We start from the raw sequence: 12,536 nt of genomic DNA, 5'->3' as shown, positions 1-12,536 counted from the left end.
TTTCAAGCAGCCTAACATGCCTGTAATTGGAGTGCATCAAAGAGAGGAAAGAGAGAAGGGTACAGACGAGATATTTGAAAAAATAAAGGTCAAAATATTTCAAATGTGGTAAAAATTATAATCCACCAATCTAAAGAGTTCAATTAAACCAATCACAAAAAATGCAAAGAAAACTACACCAAGGCTTATCTTAATCAAATTATTTAAAACCAGTGATAGAGAAGAAAACATCAAAACAGTCAGGGGGACAAGGACACATTCTGGGCAAAGGAACAAACATATTAGGTTAGGTTAGTGCAAACGTAATTTCGGTTTTTGCAATTACTTTTAATGAAAAAACCTAAATTGTGTTTGCACCAACCTAATAAAAATGATAACAAAAAATAAGTAAGCTGGATAACATTAGAACATCTTTGAAGTACTGAAAGAATAAGTAAAACCATCAACCTAGATTTTTATACCTAAGGAAAGCATATTTTAAAAACAAAGGTAAAATTACTTTCTCAGACATACAAAAGCTAAAAGAATTCATCATCAGGAGACCTAAGCTACAAAAAAAAAAAAAAAAAAAAAAAAAAGGTAAGAGAAATGCTTCAGGCAGAAGGAAATTGATACCAGATGGAAATTTGAATCTACTTAAAAAAATGTAGGGCACTACAAATGTTAGCTATGTGGGTAAATATAAAATATAAATATAAAATACTTGTTTTCTTATTTTTAAAATCTCTTTAAAAGAAAATGGACTGTTTAAAGCAAAAATAATAAGATATTCTGGGTTTTTTTCTTTTAAAAAAGCTTTTGTTACTTTTTGTTTGTTTGTTTGTTTCTAGCGGCCCTCATCCAATTGTGTGGTGTTTATAACATACATGGAAGTAAAATATGTGATAACTATAGCACAAATGCTGGGAGGGGAGAAACAGAAGCATATTAATTGAGTTATTACCCTATGCATCAAGTGGTATAATATAATATCACTTGAAGGCAAACTGTGATAAGTTAAAGAATCATAAAACATATTCAATTAATCTAAAGTAGGCACAAAAAGAAGAAAAAGGAAATGAATAAGAAACAGAAAACAAATAATACTGTGGTAGATTTAAACCCAACTGTACTAGTCAGGGTTCTCTAGAAACAGAACTAATAGGAGAGATGTGTGTATGAAAGGGAGTTTATTAAGGAGTATTGACTCACATGATCACAAGGTGAAGTCCCACAATAGGCCATCTGCAAGCTGAGGAGCAATGAAGCCAGTCCGAGTCCCAAAACCTCAAAAGCAGGGAAGCCAACAGTGCAGCCTTCAGTCTGTGGCCGAAGGCCCGAGAGCCGCTGGCAGACTACTGGTGTAAGTCCAAGAGTCCAAAAGCTGAAGAACTTGGAGTCAGATGTTCGAGGTCAGGAAGCATCCAGCATGGGAGAAAGATGTTTACTACAAACCCTAAAGCAACCACTAAAATAACACAACAAAGAATTATAGCTAATAAACCAACAAAGTATCACCTGCCCAGCTACTTTTTTTTTTTTTTTTTTTTTTTTTGAGACAGAGTTTTGCTCTTGTTGCCTAGGCTGAAGTGCAATGGCGTGACCTCGGCTCACTGCAACCTCCTTCTCCCAGGTTCAAGCGATTCTCCTGTCTCAACCTCTCGAGTAGCTGGAATTACAGGCACCTGCCACTACACCCAGCTAATTTTTGTATTTTTAGTAGAGATGGGGTTTCACCATGTTGGCCAGGCTGGTTCGAACTCTTGACCTCAGGTGATCCACCTGCCTCAGCCTCCCAAAGTGCTGGGATTACAGGCAGGAGCCACTGTGCCCAGACAATTTTTTTATTTTTTTGTAGAGACAGGGTCTCACTATGTTGCCCAGGCTGGTCTTGAACTCCTGACCTCAAGCAATCCTCCCACTTGAGAAATCCACTTTAAAAATAAAGACATAGACCTGGCATAGTGGCTTACGCCTGTAATCCCGGCACTCTGGGGGGCCAAGGCAGGCAGATCTCTTGAGGCCAGGAGTTCAACACTAGCCTGGCCAAGATGATGAAACCCCGTCTCTACTAAAAAAACACAGAAATTAGCCAAGTGTGGTGGCACACACCTATAGTCCCAGCTACTCAGAAGGCTGAGGCACAAGAATCCCTTGAACCTGAAAGGCGGAGGTTGCAGTGAGCCGAGATCGCACCACTGCACTTCAGCCTGGGAGACAAAATGAGACTCTGTCTCAAAATAAATAAATAAACGGACACACACGGGTTAAAATTTAAAAGGCAAAAAAGATATAACATGCTAACACTAATTAAAAGAAAGCTAGAGTGGCTATGTTACTATCAAAGTAGATTTTAAAAAATAAAACTGGTCATTTAATAATGATAATGGGATAAATTTATCAAAAGGTCATAATAATCCTAAGTTACCAGCAACAAACAATAGAGATAATTATTTGATGTAACATTCAAAAATTAATCATTGTAATTCACCATGTTAATAGTAAAAGTGAATAACTATTATTGTCTACATAGACGCAGAAAAAGTATTGGACAAGACGTGCGGCCAGCCGAGCCAGCATTCCTGGCTCGCTTCAAGGAGTGGGTTGGCTATAGGGAGGAGCCCACCGTAGAGACCAAGAGAATCCAGCCTCATCTCCCAGACGAAAATGGGGATCACAGTGACAAAGATGAAGAGCCTCAAGTGATGGTTTTTAAAAAGGGAGACCTGTCAGTTGAAGAAGTCATGAAAATTAAAGCAGAAGTAAAGGCTGCCAAAGCAGATAAAGAACCAGCTCCAGCTGAGGGAAGAATCATGTATCAAAAACCAGTAAAGCACCAGTCAAGTGCCCCTCAGATGAAAAATATTCAGGTTTAACAGCAAGCCCAAAAAGAAGACAAATTAAGATGCAATAAATCAGGACTCAGTCAAAAAGAACTCACAAAAACAAATAAAAAACAGTAGCCTCCTTTCTTTTGACAGTGAAGATGACAATAAGTAAGTGTAAATATTTTGAATTTAGTCTACGTTGAAAGTACATGCGATGTTTTTTAAAGTAACATTTTTTTCCTATTATAAAGATACTACAGGCCAGGCACGGCGGTTCATGCCTGTAATCCCAGCACTTTGGAAGGCCAAGGAGGGCAGATCACTTGAGGTCAGGAGTTCGAGACCAGCCTGGCCAACATGGTGAAATGCCATCTCTACTAATAATACAAAAACTAGCCGGGCATGGTGGCAGTCACCTGTAATCCCAGCTACTCAGGAAGCTGAGGCAGGAGAAGAGCTTGAATCTGAGAGGCGGAGGTTTGCAGTGAGCTGAGATCAGGCCATTGTACTCCAGCCTGGGCGACAGAGCCAGACTTTATCTCAAAAGAAAAAATAAAAAAAAAAAAATAAAAACTACAAGTTACTTATAGAAAATTTAGGAAATACAGGAAAAAATTTAATAAACTACATCTATTCATCAATACCCCTCTGACTTAATATGCCAACTTTAGAAATTAGCTAGTATTAACATTTTGTTATTTCCCCTGTGTGGGTGTATATATATGTAAATTATATTTTTAAACAAAATACATTTTGTTTGTGTAAACAAAAAAAGAAACGGTATTAGACAAAATCCAACATTCGTGCCGGGCAAAAACTCTAGCCAAACTTGAAATTGCAGGGAATTCCCTCAACCTGGTAAAATGCATCTTTGATAAACCTAGAATTAACATCATATTTAATGGCGAAAGATAGAATGCTTTCCCCCTAACATCAGGGATGAGATGACTCTATTTCTACTCACCATTATACTGGAGGTTCTAGCTTGGCCAATGAGGCAAGAGAGAGAAACAAAAGGCTCTTAAATTGGGAAGATTGAAGTAAAATGGACTTCATTTGAATATAACATTATCATCTACGGAGAAAATCCAATAAAAAGGCCATTACTAATAAATTTTAGTAGAGTTGTAGAATACAAGATCAATATACAAAAGTCAATTTTTTTGTATACTAGCAACAAACAATCAGAAATTAAAAATACTATTTAATAGCATCAAAAATAAGAAATGCTTAGGCATAGACCTGACAAATTATGTGCAAGATCTACACCCTGAAAGCTACAAAACACTGCTTAGAGAGATTAGAGAAGACCTAAATAAATAGGGAGATTCACTGTGTTCATATCGGAGGGCTCCATATTGTTAGAAAATAAATTCTCCCCAAATTGATGTATAAATTCATTAAGGCTTTTTCTTTTTTAGAAATCTTGAAGCTGGTGTGGTGGCTGTAATTCCAGCACTTTGAGAGGTCAAGGTGAAAATATTGTTTGAGCCCAGAAATTTGACACTAGCCGGAGCAACACAGTGAGACCCTGTCTCCACAAAAAATTTTAAAAATTACCTGGACACAGGGGCACACCCCTGTGTTCTCAGATGTTCGGAAGGCTGAGGTGGGAGGATCATTTGAGCCCAGGAGGTGAGGCTACAGTAAGCCATATTCACACCACTGCACTCCAGCCTGGGTGACAGAGAAAAACCCCATCCCCCCCAAAAAGAAATTGCTAAGCTGTTTCTAAAATTTTTCTGGAAATGGAAAGAACCTAGAATAGTCAAAAAAGTGGAAAAAAAAAAACCAAGAAGAACGTTGGGGGACTTACATTGTCTTTAGGAATTATTATAAAACTACAGTAACCAAGATAGTATGCAACTGGCATTAAGATAAAGCAATGGAACTGAATATCATCTAGATGGAGACCATCACAACTGATTTTCAAAATGGTGCAAAAGCAATTCACTGGGAAAGCATAGTCTTTTTAACAAATGGTGCTGGAACAACTGGATACCCAAATGCCATCCATACCTCACATCATATACATATATCAGTTTAGAATGAACTGACTTAATGGTTATAGTCTTAAAAGTAAAAGTTAACACTATAAAACTTATAGAGGAAAACAGGAGAAAAGTTTTGTGACTTTTAGTCAGAAACAGCTCTTTAAGGTCTAACACCACGTGTACTATCCATAAAGAGAAAATATTGATAAATGGGACTTTATCAACAGTGAGAGCTTATGTTTCTTAAAAGACACTGGTAAGAGATTAAAAAGATGAGTCACAGAATGTGAGAAAATATTTGCAAATCACATATCTGATAACAGACTTGAATCTAGAATATATAAAGAGCACTCAAAACTCAAAACAAACAACTCAATAAAAAATGAGGAAAAGATTTAAAAAGACACCTTCCAAAGAAGACATATGGAGGATGACAAGCACAAGAAAAGATGTTCAGCATCACTGATAATCAGGGAAATCCAAATGAAAACTACTGAATGATGGCCGGGCGTGGTGGCTCAGGCCTGTAATCCCAGCACTTTGGGAGGCTGAGGCAGGCAGATCACGAGGTCAGGAGGTCGAGACCACCCTGGCTAACACAGTGAAACCTCGTCTCTACTAAAAACACAAAAACAAAAAATTAGCTGGGCATGGTGGCAGGAGCCTGTAGTCCCAGCTACTCGGGAGGCTGAGGCAGGAGAATGGCGTGAACCTGGGAGGTGGAGCTTGCAGTGAGCCAAGATTGCGCCACTGCGCTCCAGCCTGGGTGACAGAGTGAGACTCCGTCTCAAAAAATAAAAAAAAATTAAAAAAATAAAACTACTGAATGATACAAAAGACCCTACTACGTACCTAATTTTAGAATGTCTACAGTTTTTAAAGATTGGCAATACCAAGTGTTAGCAAGGATATGGAGGAACCGGAACTGTCATACACTGCTGGAGGGTATATAAAATAGTACAACCTCTTTGGAAAACAGTTTGGCAATTCCTTAAAATGATAAATAAATACTGACTGTGACCCACATATTCTACTCTTAGGTATTTACCCAAAATAACAAAAATATGTGTCTATAAAAACACTTCTGGCCAGGCGCGGTGACTCAGGCCTGTAATCCCAGCACTTCGGGAGGCTGAGGCGGGTGGATCACCTGAGATCAGGCATTCAAGAACAGCCTGGCCAACATGGTGAAACCCATCTCTACAAAAATACAAAAATTAGCCAGGCATGATGGCAGATGCCTGTAATCACAGCTATGGGAGGCTGAGGGGAAAGAATCACTTGAACCCAGGAGGCAGAGGTTGCAGTGAGCCAAGATCGTGCCATTGCACTCCAGCCTGGGTAACAGAGTGAGACTCCATCTCAAAATAAACAAACAACAACAAGAAAAAACACGCTACAAATATATTCATCAGTTTTATTTGTAATGACTTCAAACTGAGAAGACCCAAGTGTCCATTAACCTGTGACTGGATAGACAAATTGAGGTATATCAATGAAATGAAATACCACTTGGTAATAAAAATGAATGAACTATGATACAAGAAACAACTTGGATGAATCTCAAAATAATTAAGCTAAGTAAAAGAAAACAGACAAATAAGACTAGGTAATACATGATTCCATTTATAGAAAATACTAACTGCTCCTTGGTGACAGAAAACAGATCACTGGTTGCTTGGGGCTTGACAGAGAGTTATGGGGAAAGTATTTTAAAGGAGCATGAGAAAACTTTTGAGGTGATAGCCTACTAATCAATCAAGTACTAGAAAATTATAACATAGTAAGGTAAGTATTATGATATAGGAAGATTAAGGTATTATGGAAGCACAGGAGCAGTGCGAGTGATGGGATGAAATGGAAATGATATAGAAAGGAGATCACAAAAGGCTTTCTGGATGAAAGACATCTAAATTGAGACCCAGACAAAGAATCAGGTGAAAGACAGTAGAGGTGCTTGTAGGGGATGTTTTCATGAAAAGAAAAAGCACATGCAAGACCCACATATGTAAGATCACAGGGTGCCATTGAGGAAGTGAAAGAAACCCAATACGGTTAGTTATCTACAATGTGGAATGAAGAGATGAGGGATGAGATTGGAGAAGTAAGCAGATCCTTTTCTGTTCTTATGCAGTTCACACTCAACCCTAAAAGTAGTGGGAAGGCATAAGGAAATTTTCCTTTCCTTCTTTCATTTTAACATTTCTGGCCACGTTTTCTAAGGTTTTTTTTTTTAAGACTTTTTTTTTTAAAAGAAGTTTTAGATTCACAGCAGAGTTGGGAGGAAGGTAGAGAATTAACATATACTCCCTGCTATCCCACATGCGTTACTCCCACCACTGTCAACATCCCCCACCACAGTGGTACATTTGTTACCATTGATGAACCCACATTGACACTTGAAAATCACCTGAAGTCCATAGTTTAGGGTTCAGACTTTGTGTTGTACATTCTGTGGGTTTGGACAAATGCAGAATAACACGTATCTATCGTTATGGTATCATACAGAGTATTTTCACTGCCCTAGAAGTCCTCTGCGCTCTGCCCATTCATTCCTCCCCCATCCCCAAGTTTCATTGCAATATCATTTCAATATTGGTGTGCTTTAATCTTTCAAAAATGAGAATTTACCACATAAACACAGAGAGTAATTATTATTAATTTATTCCTGTAGGGTATGTTTCCAATATGGAATTATTAGGTAAAAAACTTAAAATTATTTATTTTAATCATTATACATATATAGGTTAAAATGTATAATTAAGATTAAAATATGTAATGATTAGATATACATATAGTTACTATCTAAAAACATATAGTTACTATCTAAAATGAGGTAGCCATTCTCACATCTACCAAAGACATGGTGATTTCCCCACACTCTGAATGGTATCAGTCTTTTAAATTTTTGCTAATCTAATGGATTAAAAAATGGAGCTGCCTTTTAGATTTATTTTTGTTTCTTTAATACTGGTGGAGCTTCTCCTACATCTACTAATGCCACTCCAAATGCTATTACCCTTTACTGAGCACTAACTATGTAGCAGAAATAGTTTTCAAAACTTTGTCTTTTATTGATTAACTCTCGTAACCCTACAAAGTTAAGCACCATCATTTTCTCCATTTTAGAGGAGGAAACTAAACTTTAGATAGATCAAGTAATTTTTAGCAGGTCATACGGACAGGTTTTAAATGCTGTCTTTCTAACACCCAAAACTCATAATTTTAGGTAAACTTCTCTTCATATGCGTATTAGCCATTAGCATTCCTCCTTATAAAATGTGTTTGTAGTCTTAGCCTATTTTCTCCTATGTGATTTTATTTTTATTATTGATTTGTAATAATTCTTTATCTGTAATGCTTAGGAACCATTTAATATATGTTACAAGCATTTTCTTCTAGCATAAAAAAACTTTATATATGTTACCAATTATATATGCAGAAAAGTGTACATATAAATTTATAGCTTACTAAATTTTGACAAACAACACTCTCGTGTAATCTATTTAATAAAAAGAAGATTACCAGTACCCTGGACTTATCCTCATGTTCTCTTTTAGTCACTTCCCATGCCAAGGGTAACCACTATCCTGATTTCTAATGGCACCGATTTGTATCATCTGTGCTTGTACTTTATATAATTGTACTTTATATAATTGAAATAATGTAATGTTCTCTCTTTTGCATCTGGCCTTTTTCATTCAATATATATTTTTGTTTATTCAGTGGTATATATATATACTATATATATTATATATAAAATATATATATAATGACAACACAAATATATATATTTGTGTTGTCATTGTTGGTGCTGCCATAACAGAATACCTGGAGACTGAGTAATGTATAAAGAACAGGAATTTATTTCTTGCAGTTCTGGAGACTAGGAAGTCCAAGAACATTCTACTTGTAGGTTCAGTCTCTGATGAGGGTTCATTCCACATAGATGGTACTGTCTGGGTGTGCTTACATGGCAGAAAGGCAGAAGCACAAAAGGGGTGAATGCTGTGGACTCACAGGGCAGAAGAGAAGAAGAGCACAATAAAGGGCCTAAGCTGGTTCCCTCCAGCCTTTTTATAAGACACTAATTCATGCCCTCATGACTTAATCACTCCCTGAAAGGCCTCAGCTCTTAATACCACCACAATGGGGATTAAATTTCAACACATAGATTTCGAGGAACATTCAGAGTATAGCACACATAAAGTTGTAGATGATTCACACTCATTGTGTAAACATACCGTAATTTACTGATCTAGTGGCTTCCAGGTTTACTTATCTGTAGCTTCCAGTTTCCACCTATTATATTTATGAAATTATTGTTTTGACCTCTATAGCTTTATGGTATTTTAATATCCTCCTTCCCTATTCCACCCCCAAATCATCTTTTGCCAAAACTTGGGAGAAGTTTTGATTTTAAAATAATTTTGTAACTTTCTTTTACTCCACCTCAAAAGAAAAAAAGGGCAGAGGTTGTCATCTAAATTATATTAATTTGTTTCAAATTAATCTTTTTTACAAAGTTTCTTATGATTTTTAAATAGTCAATCATGCCAAAAACAAATAAAAGTCATCTTGTGTCTTTATATCTACTATATTACACTTACTTTGTTTTCTATTCTTTCTGCTGTAGCTAGGATTTCTAAAACAATATCTTCTTAAACCACAAGAGGGAATTTATTGGAAGGATATTGACAAAGTCTGAAGAACCAGGCCTAGCATTAGGATAGGGAACTATTGAATATTTTCTTCTATCTGTGTAATAGTTTTTTTCAAGATTTAAAGTGAAGAAAGAGCAGTCCGACTGGCTGCACATAGGTCTCTTGCCCATGCTTGGCAGTATTAGAGCAGTGAGAAGACATGGGCTCCACTTAAACTTCCCAATAGGCAGGTCAACTAATTCAGTTACAGTGCAAAATATTTCCTCATGTCAAATCCCAATCTCCACATACTGCCTCTGGCCACCACTGATTTGCATTTTATTGCCTTAAATTAGATTAATTTTCTCTAAAATTTTATATAAATGAATTATGTAAAATGTGTGCCTTTTTCTATCTAGCTGCTTTTTTTTTCTTTTAATCTGACATGTTTTGCTATGGTTAAAGTTTTTCAGATTCATCCATGTTTTTCTATCTGTTAATAATTTGTTTTCTTTTATTGCTTAGTAATATTCATTGAATAGATATATTCAATTTGTATATTCATTCACTCGTTTGGATATTTTGGTTGTTTCCAGTTTGGGGCTATTACAAATGAAGCTGCTATGAATATTCTTATGCAGATCCCCATGTTCTCATTTCTCTTTGGTAAATACTGAGGAGTGGAATCACTGGGTCATGTGGTGAATGTATATTTAACTTTACAAGAAACCGTGAAGCTGTTTTCCAAAGTGACTGTAACTTTTTACATTCTCACCAATAATGAATGAGAGTTCCACTTGCCTCATATCCTCACTAACACTTGGTGTGGTCAGTCTTTTTAATTCTAGCCATTTGAGTGCATGTGTAGTGGTATAACATTGTAGCTTATTTTGTATTTCCCTGATAACAAATGATGTTAAGTATCTTTTCACGTACTTATCAGCTATTTATATATTTTCTTTTTAATTTTTGTGGGTATATAGTAGGTGTATATATTTATGGGGTACATGAGAAGTTCTGATACAGGCATGCAATGTGAAATAAGCACATCATGAAGAATGGTGTATCCATCCTCTTAAGCATTTATCCACTGAGTTGCAAATAATTCAATTATACTCTTTAAGTTATTTAAAAATGTACAGTTAAGTTATAAATTACTATAGTTACCCTGTTGTGCTATCAAATAGTAGGTCTTATCCATTCTTTCTAATTTTTTGTACCCATTAACCATCCCCACCTCCCCACTATCACCCCACTACCCTTCCCAGCCACTGGTAACCATCCTTCTACTCCGTTGTGTATATCTACCACATTTTCTTTATCCATTCATCTGGTGATGAACACTTAGGCTGCTTCCAAATCTTAGCTTTTGTAAACACTGCTGCAACAAACATAGGAGTCCAGATATCTCTTCAATATACTGATTTTCTTTCTTTGGGATGTATACTGGGATTGCTGGATCATACGGTAGTTCAATTTTGAGTTTTTTGAGGAACCTCCAAACTGTTCTCCATAGTGGTTGCACTAATTTACATTCCCACCAACAGTATACAAGGGTCCCCTTTTCTCCACATCCTTGCCAGCATTTGTTATTGCCTGCTTTTGGATATAAGCCATTTTAATTGGGGTGAGATTATATTCTTATTCTTATTGTAGTTTTGATTTGCATTTCTCTGATGATCAATAATGTTGAGCCCTTTTTTTTTTTTTTTTTTGGACGAAGTCTCTCTCTGTCACCCAGGCTGGAGTGCAGTGGCATGATTTCTGATTGCTGCAAACTCCACCTCTCAGGTTCAAGTGATTCTCCTGCTTCAGCCTCCTGAGTAGCTGGCATTGCAGATGTGCACCACCATGCCTGACTAATTTATGAATTTTTATTAGGGATGTGGTTTCACCATATTGGCCAGGCTGGTCTCAAACTCCTGATGTCAGGTGATCCGCCTGCCTTGGCCTCCCAATTTCACCTGCTGAAATTACAGGTGTGAGGCACTGCACCTGACCATTGAGTACCTTTTTATAAGCCTGTTTGCCATTTGTGTGTCTTCTTTTGAGAACTGTCTATTCAAATATTTTGCCCATCTTTTGATCAGAGTATTAGATTTTTTTCTATACAGTTGTTTGAGCTCTTTATATATTCTGGTTGTTAATCCCTTGTCAGACAGGTAGCTTGCAAATATTTTCTCTCATTCTGTGGGTTGTCTCTTCACTTTATTGATTGTATAATTTGCTTTATAGAAGTTTTTTAACTTGATGTGATCTCATTTGTTCGTTTTTGCTTAGGTTGCCCATGCTTATGGGGTGCTGCTGAAAAACTTTTTGCCCAGATCTATGTCCTAGAGATTTTTCCTTGTGTTTTCTTGTAGTAGTTTCATGGCTTGAGGTCTTACATTTAAGTCTTTAATCCATTTTGATTTGATTTGATTTGATTTTTTTTTTTTTTTTTTTTGTGACGGAGTCTTGCTCTGTCACCCAGGCTGGAGTGCAGTGGCATGATCTCCAGCTCACTGCAACCTCCGTCTTCTGGCTTCAAGTGATTCCCTGTCGCAGCCTCCTGAGTAGCTGGGATTACAGGTGTGGGCCACCACACCCAGCTAATTGTTGTATTTTTAGTAGAGACAGGGTTTCACCATGTTGTCCAGGCTGGTCTCAAACTCCTGACCTCAGGTGATCCACCCCTCTTGGCCCCTCAAAGTGCTAGGATTACAGGAGTGAGCCACCGTGCCCGACCTTGATTTCATTTTTGTGTATGCCAAGAGATAGGGGTCTAGTTTCATTCTTCTGCATATGGATATCCAGTGTTCCAGCACCATTTATTGTAGAGACTGTCTTTTCCCCAGTGTATGTTCTTGAACCTTTGTTGAAAATGAATTCACTGTAGGTATGTGGATTTGTTTCTGGGTTCTCTATTCTGTTCCATTAGTCTATGTGTCTGTTTTTTATGCCAGTAGCAGTATAATTTGAAATCAGGTAATGTGATTCCTCTAGTTTTGTTCTTTTGGCTTAGGATAGCTTTGGCAAGTCTGGATCTTTTGTGGTTCCATATAAATTTTAGAATTTTTTTTCTATTTCTATGAAGAATATCATTGGCATTT

At 36.9% G+C, this 12,536-nt stretch overlaps 1 pseudogene; it reads left to right on the top strand.

Moving 5' to 3' along the window:
- Positions 1-2,471: 2,471 nt before the first annotated feature.
- Positions 2,472-2,979, top strand: LOC129532505 (uncharacterized protein KIAA1143-like; annotated as a pseudogene).
- The last annotated feature ends 9,557 nt before the right edge of the window (positions 2,980-12,536 follow it).

This window comes from Gorilla gorilla, chromosome 2 (genome assembly GCF_029281585.2).
Source record: "Gorilla gorilla gorilla isolate KB3781 chromosome 2, NHGRI_mGorGor1-v2.1_pri, whole genome shotgun sequence".
NCBI classification, from domain to species: Eukaryota; Metazoa; Chordata; class Mammalia; order Primates; family Hominidae; genus Gorilla; species Gorilla gorilla.
Note: the sequence above shows the minus strand (reverse complement) of the source record. Positions and strands in the feature narration are given on the sequence as shown.